The 21,555-nt window shown below is 38.0% G+C and overlaps 1 pseudogene; it reads left to right on the top strand.

The window, feature by feature from the left end:
* Positions 1-7,150: 7,150 nt before the first annotated feature.
* LOC142632503 (L-type lectin-domain containing receptor kinase IX.1-like) lies at positions 7,151-9,118 on the top strand (annotated as a pseudogene).
* Positions 9,119-21,555: the final 12,437 nt, after the last annotated feature.

Below are 21,555 nucleotides of genomic sequence, written 5' to 3'. Positions count from 1 at the left end.
CTCTTCTAAAGATGACGAGAATGCTCCCGTTCAGGACGTCTAGGACCCTGTAGTTTAGTTATCTACTTTTAACTTATCTTCATCCCATTTTCAGACATTGTTAGTTGCCTTTTGTTTTTAGGCTTTTTATTGTAAACACTTTTTTATACTATGGTGTTTTTTCTACATTCGTTGCTTTACTTTAATTGATTTCTGTGTTTGTCTCGTGATGAGCGTATGTGTCTTGATTGGATGTGAATGTGTCCTTCTTAAGGACTTTGTATATTTATTTATGGACATTAGGATAGACTCGTCCACTTGTGGATTTAGTAGTAAGCTCGTCCATATTTGGATTTAATAAACTCGTCGACTTTTAGACTTGTCCAATTGTGTACTCTTGCCCACTTGTGGACTTAATACTCGTCCACTTGTGGACTTAATAAGCTCATTCATTTATGGACTTTATAAAATCGTCCACTTGTGGACTTTATAAGCTCGTCCATCTTTGGACTTTATAAGCTCGTCCACTTGTGGACTTAACAAACTCGTCCACTTGTGGACTTAATAAACTCGCCCACTTGTGGACTTAAGTGGGCTTAATAAACTCGTCGACTTGTGGACTTAATAAACTCGTCCACTTGTGGATTTTATAAATTCGTCCACTTGTGGATAAACTCGTCGACTTGTGGACTTAATAAACTCGTCCACTTGTGGACTTTATAAACTCGTCCACTTGTGGACTTTATAAATTCGTCCACTTCTGGACTTTATAAGCTCGTTCACTTGTGGACTTAACAAACTCGTCCACTTGTGGGCTTAGTAGACTCGTCCACTTGTGGGCTTAGTAGACTCGTTCACTTGTGGACTTAAAAACTCGTCCACTTGTGGACTTTATAAATTCGTCGACTTGTGGACTTAATAAACTCGTCCACTTGTGGACTTTATAAACTCGTCCACTTGTTGACTTTATAAACTCGTCCATTGGTGGACTTAGATTCGTCCACTTGTGGTCCTGATAGTGATAAATTCGTCCACTTTGTGGACTTGGTAATAAATCTGTTCACTTTGTGGGCTTAGTAGTGATAAATTCGTCCACTTTGTGGACTTGGTAATAAATTTGTCCACTTTGTGGGCTTAGTAGTGATAAATTCGTCCACTTGATTGACTTTGTAATAAACTCGTCCACTTGTGGACTTTATTAGTGATAGATTTGTTCACTTAATGCACTTTGTAATAAACTCGTCCACTTGTGGACTTATTAGTGATAGATTCGTCCACTTTATGGACTTTGTAATAAACTTTTCCACTTGTGGACTTAGTAGTGATAAATTCGTCCACTTTATGGACTTTAAACGCAAACATGTACACAGGTTATATCTGAATAACTTCTCTTATTGTGATGAATGTATATATAAGTAGAAAATTGTTCTAAAAGAATAAAACTCTGCCCTTTGGGCTTAAAAAGTACTGTAGATAAGAGTTGACTAAAAGAATAAACTGGAAATGAGGAGTAGTGTCCTTCATGCTGTCTTTTACTGGTAGTACTTTCTGAGATGCTCGGCGTTCCACGGGTGGCATAATTTCTTTCCGTCAAGTGTCTCCAAGTAGTAAGTACCTTTCCTCTGCCATGATGTGACTCTGTAAGGCCCTTCCCAATTGGGTCCAAGCTTTCCTTGGGATGGATCTCTTGTGGTACCCATGATCTTCCTCAGGACGAGATCTCCAATTTAGAAGTCCATGTGCTTGACTTTGGTGTTATAGTGCTTGGCCATAAGGTCTTGATATCGTGCCAGCCTTTGCTCAGCTGCCGCCCTTACTTCATCCACTAGGTCAAGCTGTAGACTTATGGCCTCATCGTTCCTCCTCTCATCGTGATTATCCACCTTGTAGCTTGTGAGCCTGACCTTAGTTCAGATGACTACCTCGCTTCTGTATGCCAGTCGAAACGACATTTAACCTATGGGAGTTTTGGTTGTCGTCTTGTACGCCCATAGTACGCTTGGCAGCTTTTCTGGCCATGCACCATTTGCCCCCTTGAGCCAAGTCTTGATGATTCGAAGCAAGGATCGGTTCGTGACCTCAACTTGTCCATTAGCCTGAGGGTGGGCATGGGAGGAGTAGTGGTTCTTGATCCTTAACTGTGAGAAAAAGTCCTTGAAGAAGTCGTTGCCGAACTGCTTCCCATTGTCTGAAACCAAGACCTTAGGGATCCCATATCTGCAAATTATGTTATTCCAAACGAAGCTTCATATGTTCTTCTCTGTGATGGTGGCCAGGGTTTCAGCTTCTACCCACTTGGTGAAGTAGTTTATGCCAACTATTAGGAACTTCAGCTATCTTATTGCTATCGAGAATGGGCCCATGATGTCCAGTCCCCATTGAGCAAAAGGCCACGGGGCCACCATAGGGGTGAGATCTTCTGCCAGCTGTTTGATGTCATTGCTAAACCTTTGGCACTTGTCGTAGGCTTTTACATAGGCTTGTGCATCCTTTTGCATGGTAGGCCAATAGAACCCAGCCCGAATCATTTTGTGCACCAAGGACTGTGATCCTGAGTGGTTCCCACAGATACCTTCATGGACTTCTCTCATGACATAATCTGCTTCTTCAGGGCTCAAGCATCTTAGATACGGGTAGGAGAAGCCTCTTTGTAAAGGATGTCCTTTATCATGACAAATCGCGCTGCTTGGACCTTTAGCTTTCTCGCAGCCTCTTTACCGTCGGGTAGTATGGCGTCTTTCAAATAAGAGACTATTGGCGTAGTCCAGTTGCTTCCTGAGTTTATTTCCTGTATATTGACGTCATCAGTTAAAGGTGAAAGCTGAACAAAAGAAAGTACCTTATCGAAGATAAGCATATGTTCTACTAATGCAGCTTTAGCTAGGTGATCAGCTTGTTCGTTCTCCTCCCTCGGGATTTGGACGAACTTGGCGCACAACTTGCTTGCTTGTTTCTACACTTGCTCCAGGTACTTCTTCATTCTTTCCCCTTTGCACTTGTAGTTGCCGTTTATCTGACTGATGACCACCTAAGAGTCACAGTGTATGATCACACTTGTTGGCCCCGCGACTTTAGCAAGGTCTAGTCCTGCCACTAATGCTTTGTACTTGGCTTCATTGTTTGTTATTAGAAAGTCGAGACGAACCATGCACTCAACTTCGTCTCCTTCAAGGGAATGGAGCACTACACCGGCTCCTCCAGCTTGCCTGTTAGATGACATATCCATGTGGATGCTCCATTGATGATGTTCTTTTACCCCCTGGCCTTCCATATTAGTGAACTTTGCAATGAAGTCGGCGATTACTTACCCCTTTATGGCCGTGTGCGGGTGGTATTGTAAGTCGAACTCATTCAGTTCTATTGCCCATAGCGCCATTCGTCTGGCAGCTTCGAGACTACTCATTGCTCGCCATAGAGGCTTGTCAGTCAGGATGATGATAGTGTGAGCTTGGAAATATGGCTTTAGCTTACGGGCTGCGGTAACTAAAGGGAAGGCAAGCTTCTCCATTGGTGGGTATTTTTCCTCTGCGTCTCGGAGTGCTCGGCTGGTGTAGTACACGGGAATTTGTGCCCTATTTTCCTCCAAGGCCGCGCTGACTTTAGCCGGGGATATCGCCAAATAGAGGAACAACTCTTCCCCAAGCTTGGAGGGACTTAGCAATGGTGGAGAAAAGAGGTAGAACTTCAAATCCTCGAACGCTTGCTGACACTCGGCGATCCATTCAAAAGACTTCTTTAATGTGCGGAAGAAAGGTAGGCATTTGTCTATTGCCTGTGATACAAACCTATTCAGTTCTGCAACTTTGCCGTTGAAGCTTTGGACTTCCTTCATGTTCCTTGGTGGCGCCATTTCCATAATGACCCAGACCTTGTCGGGGTTGACTTCGATACCTCTCTGAGACATCATGAACCCTAGGAATTTTTCAGCCGTCACCCCAAACGCACACTTGCTTGGATTGAGCTTCATGTTGTAAGAGCGGAGGGTGTTGAAGGTTTCCCTGAGGTCATTCAAATGATCTACCTCTTTTTGAATTTTTACCAACATGTCGTCAACGTAGACTTTGACATTCCGTCTGATATGATGTGTAAACATCTTGTTCATGAGCCTTTGATACGTCGCACCCGCGTTTTTGAGTCTGAATGGCATCACTTTGTAGTAGAATAGCCTTTGGCTTATGACAAACGAAGTCTTCTCTTGATCAGCTTCGTTTAGCTCGATCTGGTTGTAGCCAGAGAAAGCGTCCATGATGCTTAGCAACTGGTGACGAGCTGTAAAGTCTACGAGAACGTCAATTCGTGGTAGCGGGTAGTTGTCCTTGGGGCATGCTTTATTCAGGTCCATAAAGTCCACGCACATTCTCCACTTCCCATTGGCTTTCTTGACCATCACCACATTGGCCAGGTAGTCGGGGTAATATACTTCCCTGATAAAGTTTGCATCTTGCAATTTGTGGACTTCTTTCGCTATAGCCTAGTCTTGCTCTTGGGCGAATACTCTCTTCTTCTGTCGAACAGGTGGAAAGTATGCGACACATTCAACCTGTGTTCCATGACTGAGGGGTCGATGCCTGGCATGTCTTCATGACTCTAGGCGAAGACATCCTGATTCTCTTGGGGAAAATTTGTGAGTGCTTGGTGGAAATGCGGACTGGCAAGAGTGCCAATCCTAGTCGTCCGGTCGGGTCTAGAATCGTCAAGATGTATCTCCTCAAGTCTTTCAACGGTCTCCGCCACGGCCCGATGTTCTTCTATGTTCATGGCCTGAAGATGGTTTTCCAACTCCAACATAGCTATGTAGCACTCGCGAGCGGCCGCTTGATCTCCATGTAATTCTCCCATTCCATACTCTGTAGGGAATTTGATCATTAGATGGTAAATTGAAGTTACCGCTTCCCATGAGTTGAGGGTAGGCCATCCTAAGATGGCATTGTAAGCAGACGAGTAGTCAACTACAAGGAATGTTACGTCCTTAGTGATCTGCTGGGGGTAATCACCAATCATAACAGGTAACGTGATTGCCCCGAAGGGGAATACCCTTGTTCCTCCAAAACCAACAAGTGGGGCGTTAGTCAGAACCAGCTGTTCTCTGTCAATCCTTATTTGCTGAAATGCCGAGTAGTAAAGGATGTCGATGGAGCAACCATTGTCAACCAGGACCCGATGTGTGTTGTAATCCCTTATCAGTATGATAACAACTAGTGCATTATAATGAGGGTGGTGGAGATGACGAACGTCTTCCTCCGAGAATCCAATGACGGGGTTGTCGACTCGTGCCATATTGGGAATGATGCTCAGGAGCTGGTCGTTCTGAACCATCCTTAGGTAAGTCTTGCGAACCTTTTTAGTGGAGTAGGAGGTTGTAGTTCCACTCATGATCATCCTCTTGTCTCTTATGGGCGGCTTGGGACATTTGTTCTCCTGTCATGTGGGTTGCTCTTGTGGTGTGTATGCCCTTTCTTTGCTGACGAACCTCTGCAATTTTCCTTATCGGATAAGGGCTTCAATCTGTTACTTCAAGTTGTAGCAGTCAGATGTGTCGTGACCGTGATCTCGGTGGAACCAACAGTAATTATCTCGGGACCTCTTGTTGGGGTCTCCCTTCAGCTTCCCTAGGAACGTCAAGGCTCCTTCATCCTTGATCTGCATCAAGACTTGATCAATCAGAGCATTTAAAGGTGTGAAGTTTGTAAACCTCCCAATAGTGGGTTTGGAACGCCCATCTTCTTGTCGGTCTCCAGTCCTTATTCTCTTTTGTCATTTGTCTTGCCGTGCTTCTTCTTGTCTCTCCCTCTTCTTAGGTCTATCTTCTCGGGCCAGCAACACATCTTCAGCGTTCATGTACTTAGTTTCCCTGTAAAGTACTTCTGACATAGTCCTGGGGTTATTTTTGTATAAGAAAAACATGAACTTACCTTTCCGTAGTCCGTTGGTAAACGTGGCCACGAGTATCTTGTTGTCGACTTCGTCAATCAAGAGTGCCTCTTTGTTGAAGCATGCTATGTAGGATCTTAATGTCTCATCCTCTCGTTTTTTGATATTCATTAGGCAAGCCATGGTCTTCTTGTATCTGTGCCCTTTAATGAAGTGTGATGCAAACTGAGCGCTTAACTCCTTAAAGGCGTTGATGGAATTCGGCGTCAACTTGCTGAACCATACCTCTGCAGGACTCTTTAGCATAGTTGGGAAGGCTCGGCACATGATTTCATCTGCTATCCCTTGTAGGTGTATCAGTGTTTTGAAGGTCTCCAGGTGATTGAGGGGGTCCCTGCTACCGCCGTAAGTTTCCACCTGGGGTATGTGAAACTTTGGCAGAAGGGGGAATGAGGTAACGGATGCGGTGAAGGGCGAGTCCGTTCGGTGGACCAATTCATCAAGATCGTTCGATACCCGTCTTCTGAGGGCGTTCATCATGAGGTCCATTCGTTCCTTCATCATCTGCATCTTGGCGACTATGTGCGATGGTGAAGTTGTATCTGCGGCGGACGGACGACTTGTATCTTGTCGCTCTTGTCTAGCTAGGGCGTTGCTGCCTTCCAGCCCCTCTTGGCTCCTCCTCTCGGCGCTGGTTCCTTCCTGGTCCTCCTTCTAAGTGTTAAGCACCTCGTTCTTTTGGTGCAGTTGCTTCTCTAGGTCATGGTTTTGCTTGGTAAGGCGCTCTATAGCTGCAGCGAGCATTTGAACTTGTCTCTCGAGGGCAGTGGTACACAGTTCGTCCCCTTCGTTGTTGGCGGTGGTTGCCATTGAGCGAGTAAGTACCATGCAACTCTTTGTCCAAGAAGCGGTAGTATGGCTTACTTCCTATCATTCCCATAGACGGCGCCAACTGATGATGCCGAAAATCATTAGTGAGCTATATGGTCCTCACGTGCTCTAAGCAAGACCTGCACAACACAAAGGGAAGAAGAACCTACGAAGGGTACCAGTGTGGTACTGGTCAAATACCCTTTGATATTTCTTGTTCACAACTCTAGAGTGCCAGAGCTGGGGTGAATTAAGTGTACCTTGGTTTGTGAGGGTTTTGGGATCTTTATAGTAGTGTAGAGTTGACATCTGTTTCTTGGAGGAGAGGATCTTTTCTTATAGAGAGGATCTTTTCTTATAGATAAGCTCTTTAGTACACGTATATCACGAGAGACTTTCCTTGTAGGGATCCCCTTGATCAAGGTTAATCATGGGGCACAAGGTGTTTCCTTATATACATATTCTTGGAGGCCAAGTATAGTCATGCTAGACCCATCACTACTTCCTTTCTTGCCTTCAACTATCTCCCAGTCAGCTCCTCATCCTGTCCAGGCGTAGATGCTGTTAGGTAGTGGGATGAAGTCGTCGGCCTTGAGGCTGACGGCTTCACCTTGCGCAAAGTCGTCAGCATTTGAGACTGACGGCTTCATGCTGCGTGAAGTCGTCAGCATGCATAATAGAGCCGACGGGTTCTTAGAGAAAAACAGTTTCTTTTATTTTACCAATTAAAATTACCCCTATCAATCTACAATGCTACTACTAAGAATTTGAGCATCTCTTGGACCTATCGAAAGACCTTTAATACTCAAGAGAATACTAGTCTTTCTTGTCAAATTGATCTAATGAAGGTTCTGCCTGAGTGGGTCACTATTGGATTTTTGGCTTCTACTGGTTTGAATGTAAAGCGTCATTTACTTCAGTCCTGGGAATTTAGTTCAAGCTTGGATATAAAAGAAGCAAGTGGAAAGGTAGCGAAAAATGAAAGCTTAATAGTGGGACTGGCAGTTGCATTAGTTGCGGTGGTGATTATTATAGTATTTGTAATGTTGTGGATGTGGAAAGGAAAGAAAAAAGGTTACTACAGAAGGAGTAAATGTCACATCATTTAACGATGACCTTGTGAGAGGGTCAGGACCAAGAAGATTTTCTTATGGAGATCTTGTACCCGTTTGGGTACTGATGAAAAGGATGCGTCTGCGTTTCCTTTTTTTTTTTGAAGCGCGTGGTGGCTTTTTCAGTGGGTCTCATGCACTGTTTACGAGACCCACAAACCTCTTTTTTCAATAAAACTTTCATTAAAAATGGTCCCACGGCACTATTCACACATTTAAAAAATATTTTGCTACAGTGTTTTTAGTTTTCAGCAAAATAAGCGGTATCCAAACAGACCCCTTGATTCAGCTACCAATAACTTCTCAGATGAGAGGAAATTAGGTCAAGGAGGATTTGGTTCAGTTTACAAGGGTTACTTAAGCGACTTGGGCATGCTTGTTGCTGTGAAAAAAATCTCAAGGTGGTCTAGACAAGGAAAGAAAGAACATATAACTGAGGTGAAAATTTATAGCCAGTTGAGGCACCGGAACTTGGTGCAACTCATAGGATGGTGCCATGATGGAGGTGAGTTCTTGCTTGTTTACGAGTTTATGCCAAATGGTAGTCTTGATTCTCATCTCTTTGGAAAGATGAGTCCTCTTTCTTGGAAAGTGAGATACAAGATATCTCTTGGGTTGGCCTCTTCATTGTTCTATCTTCATGAAGAATGGGAGCAATGTGTGGTGCATCGGGATATCAAATCAAGTAATATCATGCTAGATTCTAGTTTCAATGTCAAGCTTAGTGATTTTGGGTTAGCCCGGCTTGTAGATCATGAGCTAGGTCCCCAGACAACTAGATTGGCTGGAACTTTAGGATACTTGGCTCCAGAGTATATAAGCACAGGTAGGGCTAGTAAAGAGTCGGATGTGTACAGTTTTAGGGTAGTTGCCTTAGAATTTGCTACTAGAAGAAAGTCAATTGATCCAATGATACCAAATTCTGACATGGGTTTGGTAGAGTGGATTTGGAATCTTTATGGAAAAGGAGATCTTCTTTCGGTGGTAGATAGTTACAAACAGATCTTGATGAAAAGAAGGTAGAGCGTTTGATGATCGTTGGACTTTGGTGTGCTCACCCTGATCGAAATCTGAGGCTCTCCATAAGGTAAGTAACTCAAGTTCTTATGTTTGAGGTAAAAGTGCCAATTCTTCCGATGCAAATGCCTACTCCAATTTATCATGTACCTATACCACCAGTAGTCAACTCCGGTGAACCTGTACTAACTACAAGCCAGTCGTTAAACACGTCTGCCATATTTTCCATATTGCTACTAAACTTTATTATATTGCTTGTCTTTGTTTAGGGTTTTGATTGTTTTACATCCAATAATGTTTATACTTTACTCTTTTTACATCATGTACAAAGTGTGGAGTTTGTTGGAAAATGTGGACATTTGGTATGAAAAGTATAGAAATTGTATGAAGTAGTATACATTCCGGAATGTGAATAATTAATTATTTTTGTGTAGAATCATCAACTTGCTAGATTTCATAATCTTGATAGGCAATGACAATATCTAACAATATATAATGAGAGACTTTAACATGGCATTTGCAGAGAAGTTAAGAGTGAAAATACTTATAAGATTATGTAAGAGACTTTAGCAATTAAATTTTAAACACATTGATAAGAACCTGTGGCAGCAGCAGTGCAGAACAAGACAGCATTTTTGCATTGTGGTGCAATAGCTGCTGTATTGTCGTACAACGTACCTGTAGTTTAATTTGGTAGCTTGAATTGTAGTATGATTATAATAAGACTTAGTCAGCATTGTAATTAGACGTGTCCGTTGCAATTCAGCCATGTGCTTAGTGAATTTTTAGTCGTTATTGACTTATTTCTGTTAGCAATTACATGAGCTACCAGAGTTGGTTAAATGGTTAGTAATTAGTTGGTAACAGTTGATCAATATAGAAGATCAATTTGTACAAACATGAAAATAATAAGATTAGATTTAGTGTTTTTCTCTCTAATTCTTTTGTTTCTCACTCCTCAATCTCATTTTCCTCTAATTTTCTTGGAGACCCGACCGTCTTAAACTATCCTTGAAATCCACCGTAAATCAGACCCTATCACACATATGGGAACGTATAAGGCCTATTTGCTCTTAAAATTGAGTCGGTTTGATTGTGCTCAATGAATGGACAAGCCTGATCCATTAGGCCAATAATGTTAATATTTTTTCCTCCTGCCTCAAAATTCTTTTGCCCCCTTTCGCAAACCCGTGCGATGCATGGGTTAAGGCTTTGTAAAGTATAATTTTTATTTTTATTTTTTGGTTTCTAAATAAGCAAATAAACTTTGTTTTTATAGCTTCTAATCTTTACTATTTGCATCAATAGAAAAATTGGGTAAGCATTAAAAACCATAATAATGGTTATATATAATATATAATAGTGGTTTCATATACTTATCTAATAGTGGATATGAGCAATAGAAAAAGCTAACCATTATCCAAATTTCAAAAAGTTTTATTTACTAAAAGAAAATGTAACTTTCATAACTCTGCTTACTTCTTCTAAAAGTAACTCAACCTACATAATGTTTTTTAAAGAACATATAATCCATATTCCATCGTAATAAACAAATGAACTAAAATGCATAATATATATATATATATATATATATATATAGAGAGAGAGAGAGAGAGAGAGGTTCAAGTTACACCTGGTGTAACTCTTTAGAGTTACATCTTTTCTAAACCATTGGATTTAAGTAGATCCAACGGTCAAAAAAGACACTCATTAATGCTGATATTCTGATTAGGATCTCATTAATTATCCCTTATTTATTGCATTCCATACCTATATCTAAACCTTAAAAAAACACAAATTGAAGTATGCTATCATAATATTGTTTTACCGAATTCCTTAAAAACTTTCCAAATTGAAGACTACTCCTTATATGTGTATATATATATATATATATATATATATATATATATATATATATATATATTTTTTTTTTTTTTTTTGTGGAGAAAAGTCAGCACTCAGCAGTAATTTCAATCACTAAGTGAATTTGTTTTTTTTTTTTCTTTAAAATACAGATCATGGTGAATTTTGGAAAATACTCGTATATCATATTATCATCATAAATTTTTTATTTATTTTTATTTTTATTTTTATGTATATCATATTATCATCTTCCTCTAAGACTGATGAAAGTACTGAACTTAAATCTTTGAAGACCCACAATATCAAACCTCCCACAAGCTGCCAATAACCAAGCCCTCACTCAACAATGAAAATCCAAAGTAAAAGAAACTGATATCAATAGAAAATGGCGAAAAATAGAGAGAAATATGTGTTCAAAACTGACCTGTACTACGTCTACTTCTTAATTGTTATAACATGTTGCGTGATTAGATAGAAGCATGTTGGTGAATATGGCACTAAAAAGGATACGACGATTGACAAATAACAAATATTATTTCCATTTTATAATAGTGACGTCTCAAGTCTCCTCTATTGAAACTTTTCCTTCATTCAATTGTGTCTGAAATCACAAGGTTACAAGATGTAAAAAATTCTATAGGATGCGAAATATAATTGTTGATGCCCATTTTTGCAAATCCATGAGGAGGAAAGCCCAATGAAAAAGCAAGGCCCAAATAGCCCACCAAGAAGACCAAAGAGAAAGAGAGGTCCAATGAAAGAAATGCATGGGAAAGTGAGCTGCAGCAATACGAATCTGCCGCAGAATACGAATCTGCCGTAGAATACAGTTTTCTGGCAGAATGGTTTCGGTAGATGAAGATAAATTGGGCCTAAGACCCTTTGATCCAATCAACATTATTTGGACCATAAAGGCCTAAATCCTTTTGGATAAAGAAGATAGGCGTGAAAGCTAATATGAAGAAGCACGATAAGGAACGGCAGGAAGTGTCAGTAGCAAGAATCACGTGAAGGAAAGAAAAGTCAAATCAAAGGAAAATGACAAACGCAGCAGGAAACGCATGATGAAATAAGACAAAGAACATGCAGCAGGCAGAAACAGAACAAATCTGCTATGGCAGAAACGGCGTGGGAGACAAAAACAGAAGACAACAGAGTAAGCACAGAAGGGCTAGGGCACCACAAACCTGTACCCAGCCAATACAAGGGAGGTGGGCCCACGGTCAAGGAGATTCAGAGGGTGTGGTTTGGTGGTGGGGGGAAAAGGGGGTCTATACTTGGTTTCCTACCATAACTTCTTTTGAGAGTATGCCTTGCTGGGATGGTATCTTACATAAAAGAAGTAATAAATGGTTGGGACCTTTTGATGCATGCCATAGAGCTAGGTAGTGAGTTAGCCCAATGAACCTAGAGATAGAGGTATACAGCAAGAACAAATAAAAGGGGATTTTGTCCTAAAATGAGGAATGGTGTAGCAAGCACAATGGTCAGGGCAACCAATGGGTTAGTGGGTGGTCTTGAATGAATGCCCACAAGGAACCAAAAACAGTTGGTGAAGCCCTAAGGGTAAAAGGGAGAAATCTCATTGAATTAGCTCACTATAAATAGAGGTAGCTATGGATGAAAGAGGGGGACCGGAGGGAGACCAGAATAGGGGGAGACCCAGTAGAGGAAGCACCTAAGGGAAAAGACCCAAGTGAGAAAAACAACTTAAGGCAAGAGAGTAGTAAGGAAACTAAGAGTAAAAAAAAAAATAGAACGGAGAGAAAGAAAGTGGTAAAAAGAAGAGAGAAAACGTGGCAGGAATAGGGGCATGCATCAATAGACCATCTTTTCCCTCCCTCTTAGCAAACCTACTCTTTGAAGTCTCCCAAAAATGATAGCTAGTAGCAATTTAGGCCTATTCTCCAAAATGCACAACTTTGATGGCAAAAGCTTATGGCAGGAGCCTATGACAAGGTTGTTTAATTTGAGGTTTGGGTTTCTTCTTAGTTTACTTATTCTATGGGAAGACTAAATATTTGATTTTGATTGCAAATATATTTGATTTCACTCCTTAAAACTTATATCTGCTGTATTTAATTATCCTGCTGTAACACGTTTTTTATCATGTCTGCCGCATCAGTTGTCCTGCTGTGGTATTTTTTACTTGTTGTACTAGTTATTCTGTTGTAGCACCTTTATATTGTATTTACCGTGTTATCTAAACCTTTCCTATCGAAGCTTTCTTCTATATTTGTTGTTACGTGTTTTATTTTAGACCCATGATCCTGCCATAAGTACATATATACATATATTTTGTTTCTCACATTCTGTGTATTCGTATAAGTATATTTATGAATATACGTATGTATATATTTGAGAATATGCTAACCCATGTAAGCTAACACTTGCTTGATAGGTATTTTCTTTGGGTTTTAGATTTGTTTGTGTGCAGGAAGTAGAAAAGTATTTCTGCAGAAAATGAAGAGTAGTCATTCGCAGCAGGCAACTTTATTAACATAGCAAAAAGCTTAATGCACTGCAAACAGCTTAATTAGCACAGCAGGAAGCTTAACTGCCAGCAGACAGTTTTATTAACACAGCAGAAAGCTTCACTGCATGGCAGGCAACTCTATTAGCACACCAGAAAACTTAATTGCATAGCAGAAAGCTTTATCGCGCAGCAGGCAGTTTTACTGCACAGCAGGCAGTTTTACTGCACAGCAGAAAAGTCAGACCTGCGACAGATTCTGGAGAAAATTCCTTATGCGGCAGAAACAAGGAAAAAGCCCACTTTGCAGCGTCTTCCCTTGGGCTTGGACTCATCATTTGCGCACAAGCCAGACCAATGAGGGTTGCTATTGGACCGGTCCCAACTACTTGATCCAGAAAACTTTGGGACCTAGTGTAGCGGCAGGCAACCCAGCCCAATATTTGCAAAAAAGGCCCACACAATAATCAAAGCATTGAAATTAACTGTTATTCAAAATTCAAACTTTTGAATTGTTGAGTAATGTGCAGGAAAGACGAAAGACAAACGAAGGATTAAAGATAATTCTGAATCTGCATATGGAATTTGCTATTACATTGTCTAATGCTTCCAAATAGGACGTGTTATCAATCTTAATTTCTCTTCTTTCTTATTCTATTTCTTTCTTCTGATTCTATTTCTTTCTTCTTAATTCATTATACAATCCTTTAAGGTTCGATTGCAACAGTTCCACCATGAATCTAAGATTGTGTTTACATGGAACTTTGCAAAGCCCAAACGGTCCCCTGCTGAAGTATCCATTTTTCTTCTTTCCTTAAACACTATGTCACATTTTCACCAAACACACTTCACAAAAGAAAAGGTTATTTAATGAATAATTCCCATTGAAATGTGGTTGTTCAATGCAAGTATTATACGAGTATTTTCCAAAATTCACCATGTTTTGTATTTTAAAGAAAAAAAAAATTCACTTGGTGATTGAAATTACTGCTGAGTGCTGACTTCTCTCCAAAAAAAAAAATTATAAGGAGTAGTCATCAATTTGGGAAGTTTTTAACGAAATTCGGTAAAACAACTATATCAAGTAGCTTAATCAATTAAAAATTAAAACTGTCTTTTTTTTATGACAGCACTAACTGAATAGTAGCTTCAATTGTGTTTTTTTAAGTTTAGATATAGGTATGGAATGCAATAAATAAGAGATAATTAATGAGATCCTAATCAAAATATTAGCAATAATGAGTGTCTTTTTTGACCGTTGGATCTACTTAAATCTAATGGTTTAGAAAAGGTGTAACTCTAAAAAGTTACACCAGGAGTAACTTGAACCTATCTCATATATATATATTAACATATGCTAGATAATTGATCGGTTATGAACCAATAAAAAATTACATTTCAACATTTGAAGTTAAAAGCTTTGATTCTAAATTACCATCTAACACAATCATATATGTTAAACAATACTGGAAATAAGCCTAGAAAAGAACTATAAAAAACACAATCATATGTGTTAAACTTGGCACTTTATATTTGGTTGTTTTGAACGTACTATGTGGACTTGGAAATATAACATGGCAATTTGTGATTGGTTAAAAAAATCGCAATGTACATAGATATCAAATTATTTATAATTTTTTCTTCAGTTTTGTCATGAAAAATGAACTCTTAAGAGCATCTCCAACAGCTGCTCTATCTCAATTTTTTGGAGGAAAAATGCTACTATTCACCTACTGTTCACACTCCAACAGCTTCTTTAAAAACAAAACTTTTCCAAATTTTTTTTTGAAGTTGCTACAGTGCTTCTCTAGATACAGAGAAGCACTGTAGCAACTCCAAATGAATTTTTATGTTTAAAAAATTCATACATCTCAAAAAAAAAAAAAAAATTTCTCTCTCCTCTCACAGCTACAAACTCAACGGCTACAAACAAAACAATCTTTCTCTCAAAAATCTCTAAACTCAAGCATAATCAGATTATTAGAATACAAACTCAAAAAAAAAATTTAAAATTAATCAAATCATAACAAAAAAAAAAAAAAAGATTAGAAAAGACAGAAGACAGAAGCTATCTGACCCATCTGGGCTGCGTTGGGGACGAAGATGAGCGACTGCTTTAGATTGGGCCAACTGCTTTGGGATGAAGATGATTCATCTGGACTGCGTTGGGGACGAATGTTATTGAATCAAGTAAAAAAAAAAAAAGCGAGAGAGCTGGAGAAAAAAAAAGAGAGAAGGGCTGCTGGAATGTTCTTGATGAATGAGGGAGAAAAAGAAAATAAAAGAGGGGGGGCTGGATATAGATAGGATTATAGGAAAACGTGTGTGGAGGGGAAAAACAAGGAAAAAAAAAGAAAAAAAAAACGTATGGATGAAATGAAATGAAGGAAAGGAGAAATAATATAAAAAATAAAAATCCTAATTGAGAAATGTTGCCACAATATTTCACAATATTTTTACAATAAATTATAAGTAACAGATTGTAATTAGTTAATATTGGTGAGTAAAAAATAATTTCAGTGGTGGGTTCAAATTAGAACTAATAACAACTTTTTACATAAATTTTGTTGTGAAAATATTACGAAAAATATTGTGAATATAACACTTTTCATTTAAAAATATAATTGTTGGGAATGAATATAGGAAGAATAAATGATGATAAAAAAGAATAAAGAATGAATAAATAAATAATATTTAAATGAGATAGAGAATGGAATAGAAAATTTGTTGGAAAGTATATTTGAAAAAGTGGGTAGCTAAAAGGTAAAAGTCATTGTTTATTCTCCAAACAGTACAAAAATTTGGAGAAGCTGATGCCCTTAGAGCATCTCCAACAGATGCTCTATCTCTATTTTTTGGAGATAAAATGCTACTGTTTACCTACTTTTCACCCTCCAACAGCTTCTCTAAACACACAATTTTTCCAAATCTTTTTTGAAGTTGCTACAGTGCTTCTCTAGATACAGAGAATACTGTAGCAACTCCAAATGAATTTTTATACTTAAAAAATTCATACATCTCAATAAAAAAAAAAAAAAAATCTTTCTCTCTCCTGTCACAGCTACAAACACAACAATCTTTCTCTCAAAAATCTCTAAACTTAAGCATAATCAGATTATTAGAATACAAACTCAAAAACACAATTTTAAAATTAATCAAATCATAACAATAAAAGCAAAAAAAGAAGAAGAAGATAGAAGACAGAAGCCATCTGACCCATCTGGACTGCGTTGGGGACGAAGATGAGCAACGACTCTAGGTTGGGCCAATTGCTTTGGGACAAAGATGACCCATCTGGACTGCGTTGGGGACGAATGTTCTGGAATCAAGTAAAAAAAAAAAAAAAGCTAGAGAGCTGGAGAAAAAAGAGAGAGGAGCTGGAATGTTCTTGAATGAGGGAGAAAGAAAATAAAGGAGGTTGGTGGGGGGCGGATAGAGATAGGAAAATGTGTGTGGAGGAGAAAAACAAGGAAAAAAAAGAAAAAAGGAAAAAAAAAAATATCAATGAAATGAAATGAGAGAAAGGAGAAATAATATAAAAAATAAGAAATCCTAATTGAGAAATGTCACTACAATATTTTCACAATAAATTTTAAATAACAAATTGTAATTAGTTAATATTTGTGAGTAAAAAATTAATTTCAATGATGGGTTCAAATTAGAACTAGTAACAATTTTTCACATAAATTTTGTTGTGAAAGTATTGCGAAAAATGTTGTGAATATAACACTTTTCATTGAAAAATATAATTGTTGGGAATGAATATAGGAAGAATAAAGAATAAATGAAGAAATAATATTTAAATGAGATAGAGAATGGAATAGAAAATCTGTTGGAAAGTGTATTTGAAAAAGTGGATAGCTAAAAGGTAAAAGTCACTGTTCATTCTCCAAACAATACAAAAATTTGGAGAATCTGCTGGAGATGCTCTAAAAGTTTGTTAGAGGCAATTGTTTGGACAACAGATTAACATACAATAGCTCATAAAGTCTGTCCAAGGCCCATTCAAATAAGCCTACAGTCTATGAATTTGGGCAATGCCACAGAGCCCAAATGAGCAATGGGAATTGATTTGATTTAGGCACACAATGTCAGCCCATAAAGACATAGCGGCAGCCAACTAAAGCCCATGGCTAGAACAACATCACACTAGAATTCAAGTGCTTCCGTCTATCATGTGAACCAGGCTCACTAAAGAGGGAGAAGGCCAAAAAGGGTCCACCCAAAGTTTGACAAATGAGCTTCGAACATTTGTGAGACCATTGGAACCATGTTTGATGCTATGTGTTATAGGAGCTCAATATAAAAGTTTATATCTAGTGTGTAATAGAGCTTCATTCAACATCACCATTTATTCCATAAATCAAGGATTAATTAGGAACAATGCAAGGTAGTTGTAACCAGATCCGGATCCTCTCCATTTCCCTTTGAAATGGAGAGTGTCTAGTTGAGGGTCAGGATTTGTTTGAAAATCATCAAGGGTCAAAATACTGCCACCTCAATTAAAATTGTTAAAAACTTAACTCAACAAATTCAAACTCTTGTTAAACCAAGGGTAACTCAGCATATTCTTCTCTCACCAGCCCATCTGAAATTTCAAAGTTCAAACTCTCATCTTCAAGGATTTTCTCTCTATATCCCACGGTCCTCACCGTCGCCGGTGCCATCATATTTTGAAATTTCAAAGTTGAAACTCTTAGTTTCATATCCGTAGTCCTCTCTTTCCTCTCTACCTCGTTTTTCTATCGTCATTCTCCGATTGCGAGACCTAGATCGGCTCTTGATCGCTCCTCATCTCGTTGATCGTGTGTGTTTGGTTTCAGATTCCTCTCCATCCTCAGCGGCGCTGCCTCTTCCGCCACTGCATCGCTCCTTATCTCGACGTTGCTCCTCATCTTTGCGCTGATTGTGTGTATCTCAACGTTGCTCCTCATCTCAGCGCTGCCTCTTCCGCCACCGCATCGCTCTTCTGATGCCGCTTCTCCTTAGGTCTCCGCAAGTGCCTAATATGGACATTCGAACTCGTACATGTGAGAGCAGAGAGGTTAGTTATATCACATTCATTATTATGAAATTGAAAATTTGTTAATGAATGCCGACCTAATTTTTGTAGACTTAGTTTGAGGTTGTGTAATTTTTTTATTCTTAATGAATGCAGTTTTGGCTACTTATATCTAATTTGAATGATTATGTTGGCAGTTTTGGTTTTGATTGATTTTAAGATGTAAATTTCTGTGCTTTTGGTATCTGTGATCATCTGGGGTGTCTGATAAAGGTTAATTCTAATTGGGTTTTAGTATTTTGGTGTTAGGGTTTTGGTGGTTTGGCTTTTAAATCAAGTGGCTCAATTGGTATTGATTTGTATGTCTTTGATTGAGGTTCAGATTGGTTTGGATTTGTATGTCTTTGATTGAGGTTCAGATTGTTGGTTTAATTTGATTCTGATATTGATTTTTAGAAACTGGGTTGTTATCTGTAGTTAGGAATTCCAATGGATTATCTTGTTTTCTCAGCTGTCTTGTTTTCTGGGGTTCCGTACAGTCATTTCTTCTTTTGCTAGATTCTTGCTTGCATGATTTTGTGACTGTTGGGGTTTTCCAACTTTGATATAGCCTCTAAGCTTTCCGAATGAAATGCAGGAATGCCTCCTCCTTCTTTCCTTACCCCTCAACTGTTTCTTTTATGGAAAGTCTCATAAAGTTGTATTGTATAGACACTTTATCAATTGCAATGGAAAATTGTTGGGTTCAGAATTGACTACACGATTGGCTCATCAGAGTCTATTGTTATAATTGCTAATCATAGCTTTTGTGTTATTTTTTGTAAATGGGTAGACAGAGATGCTACAGTTTAACATTATAGCCATAATGGAATGCACATAATTGTATTTTGATGATGAACTGTAAAAGAAAACATTCAGCCTATGGCTAGATTTTTGTTTAATGGCTGCTAGCTGCTGATATACACTAGCTTTTAGCTGCTGTTATCAGTTTCTTTATAATTCTAAAGGATTGAGATTTGTTAATATTGCTTGTAGGTTTCATTGATCCTAATTATCAGTAATTTGGAAGGACCTTTGGAGCTATGATACATCCCAAAGCTTTGATACCAAAAGAACTTACATAACAAAGAAGCATCATACATTCATACCAAGAGATGGGGCAAGTTGTTTAACACGAGGCAAGTCGAAGTGATCAAGGTAAGATTGAAAATTGTAAACTTTGGATGAAATGTATAATCAAGAAGCAAGAAGCAAGAAGTGGAATGTATAGTCAAGCAATAAGCACACCAATTGTAGAAGTTTCATGTTATTATAATCAAAGTGTTTATTTCAATGAAATTCTTGTTATGTGATCAAAGTGTACATTTTAATAAAATTTGTTCATTTTTTTATTATTAAATTCTCTTATTGTCTACTCTTTTGGATTGAATTTTGATTGTAATGCCAAGTAACTCATAGTGTGCAACCCAAGTACATAGATTAGCTGAGCAATGTAAAAGAAAGTGATTAACTGCCTTCCTTACCAATTTGCAATGCAAGTACACAGAGTTCACATGAATGTGCATTTAACCAAAAAGCAAGTGAATTGCATTTAACCAAAAACCAAGTGATTTTCATTTTGGCCATAAACTGCTTTGCACATGTTAAATCCATAGAAGCAATGATTTGCATTTATATAAAACAGCAACACTTACATAATTATGCAGAAAACAACAACATTTATATAAAAATAGCAACATTTACTATCTACAGCAAAGAGGGAAACTGATCCACTCCTAATACATCCGAAACCTTCAGCAGAAAACAACTATGCAGAAACAGATAATTATGCAGAAACAGTATGCAGAAACAAATAATTATGCAGAAACAGTATGCAGAAATAAATAATTATGAAATAATTATGCAGAAACAGTATGCAGAAACAAATAATTATGCAGAAACAAATAATTATGCAAAAACAGTATGCAGAAACAGTAATTATGCAGAAAAACATAAAAATTTCTGTTGTAACAAATAATTATGCAAAAATTAACACCATGCAGAGATACATCAGACATGCAGATCACTGTCAATTGGTAATAAAAGGAAATTTATGGATAATCATAACTTCAATCTTAAAGTAAGAAAATTACAAAACTAGAACACTTGGTCACAAATGTGACTAAGTTTGAACATTTGAATGTGACCAAATGTGACTAAGTTTTGGACTATCAAAACTCCAGTCCTAAACTAGGAAAATTACAAAACAAGAGCACTTAATCTCAACATGTGTCATAGATTATAAAACATGATCCTAAACTAGAAAAATGGCTTGACTTTATGAACCATCTCATTACATCCACTTGTAACACTTTCTTGAGTCAAGGGACCTCCATTTGCAACACTTCCTTGAGTCAATAGACCTCCTCCACCATTAATTTTGTCGTTGGAGCCTACAACACTTGATATATTCTCTAAATGTGATGCTAATGCAACACTTGTTGATCAGCCTCCCTGATGTGATGCAGAACTTGTAGAAGCCGACTACAAAAAAACCAATTACACATTACACATATCACAAGCTTAGCATTAAAATTATCAAATCATGCATCTAAACTATTATTAATATCAAAGTAAAATATATAATTGTAAATATCTTTACCATTAAAAGTTGTGTAAAACTAGTAATATTTCCAGAAGAGATATCCTCAATTTTCTTTTGTGCCATGATGTCATGTGCATATATTTCCTGTAAAAATTGTACTAGTTTAGCAACAATAATAGTATACTATTTTAATGTGTAAAAATAAAATAGAATGGTGAAAATAAGGATAATTTAGAAGATTACCTCCTGCACTTTTCTTTTCTTTGTTTGCTTCTTTGATGTGCCTTCTTTTGGTTTCGGCATCTTTTCTATCCACGATTTCATCCTACGCTTTTTATTACAATAAGAGGACATTTGGATTGCGCGTTTGCGCATCCACGTCCACGTCTGGTCTTTTTTTTTCAAGCGCGTCTGTCACTGTTCATTGGCCATGAACAGTGATTTTAGGCCAATGAACAGTGATTTTTGCATATTTAAAAATTATTTTGCTACAGTGTTTTCAGTTTTCAGCAATAAGTTCTATCCAAATAGACCCTAAATCTCCATTTTCTTTATCCCTTTTGGTACAATCATAATCGAAGCACATAATTGATCTTCTTTGTCTGCAAAATCAGTGGAAGGCCTAATGATGTCTTCTTCTACATTAGCTTTGCAATTCCTAAGGTCACAAAGTTTTTTTTTTTTTTTTCAAATCTGCAATTGCTAAGCTTAGAATATTATGGCCTTCTTTAGTTTCACATGCCTCATTCACTAATTGAATATATTTTGGACATTATTCTCGATA

The sequence above is a fragment of the Castanea sativa genome, chromosome 4 (genome assembly GCF_040712315.1).
Source record: "Castanea sativa cultivar Marrone di Chiusa Pesio chromosome 4, ASM4071231v1".
NCBI lineage: Eukaryota > Viridiplantae > Streptophyta > Magnoliopsida > Fagales > Fagaceae > Castanea > Castanea sativa.
This window is presented reverse-complemented; position numbering and strand designations above follow the sequence as displayed.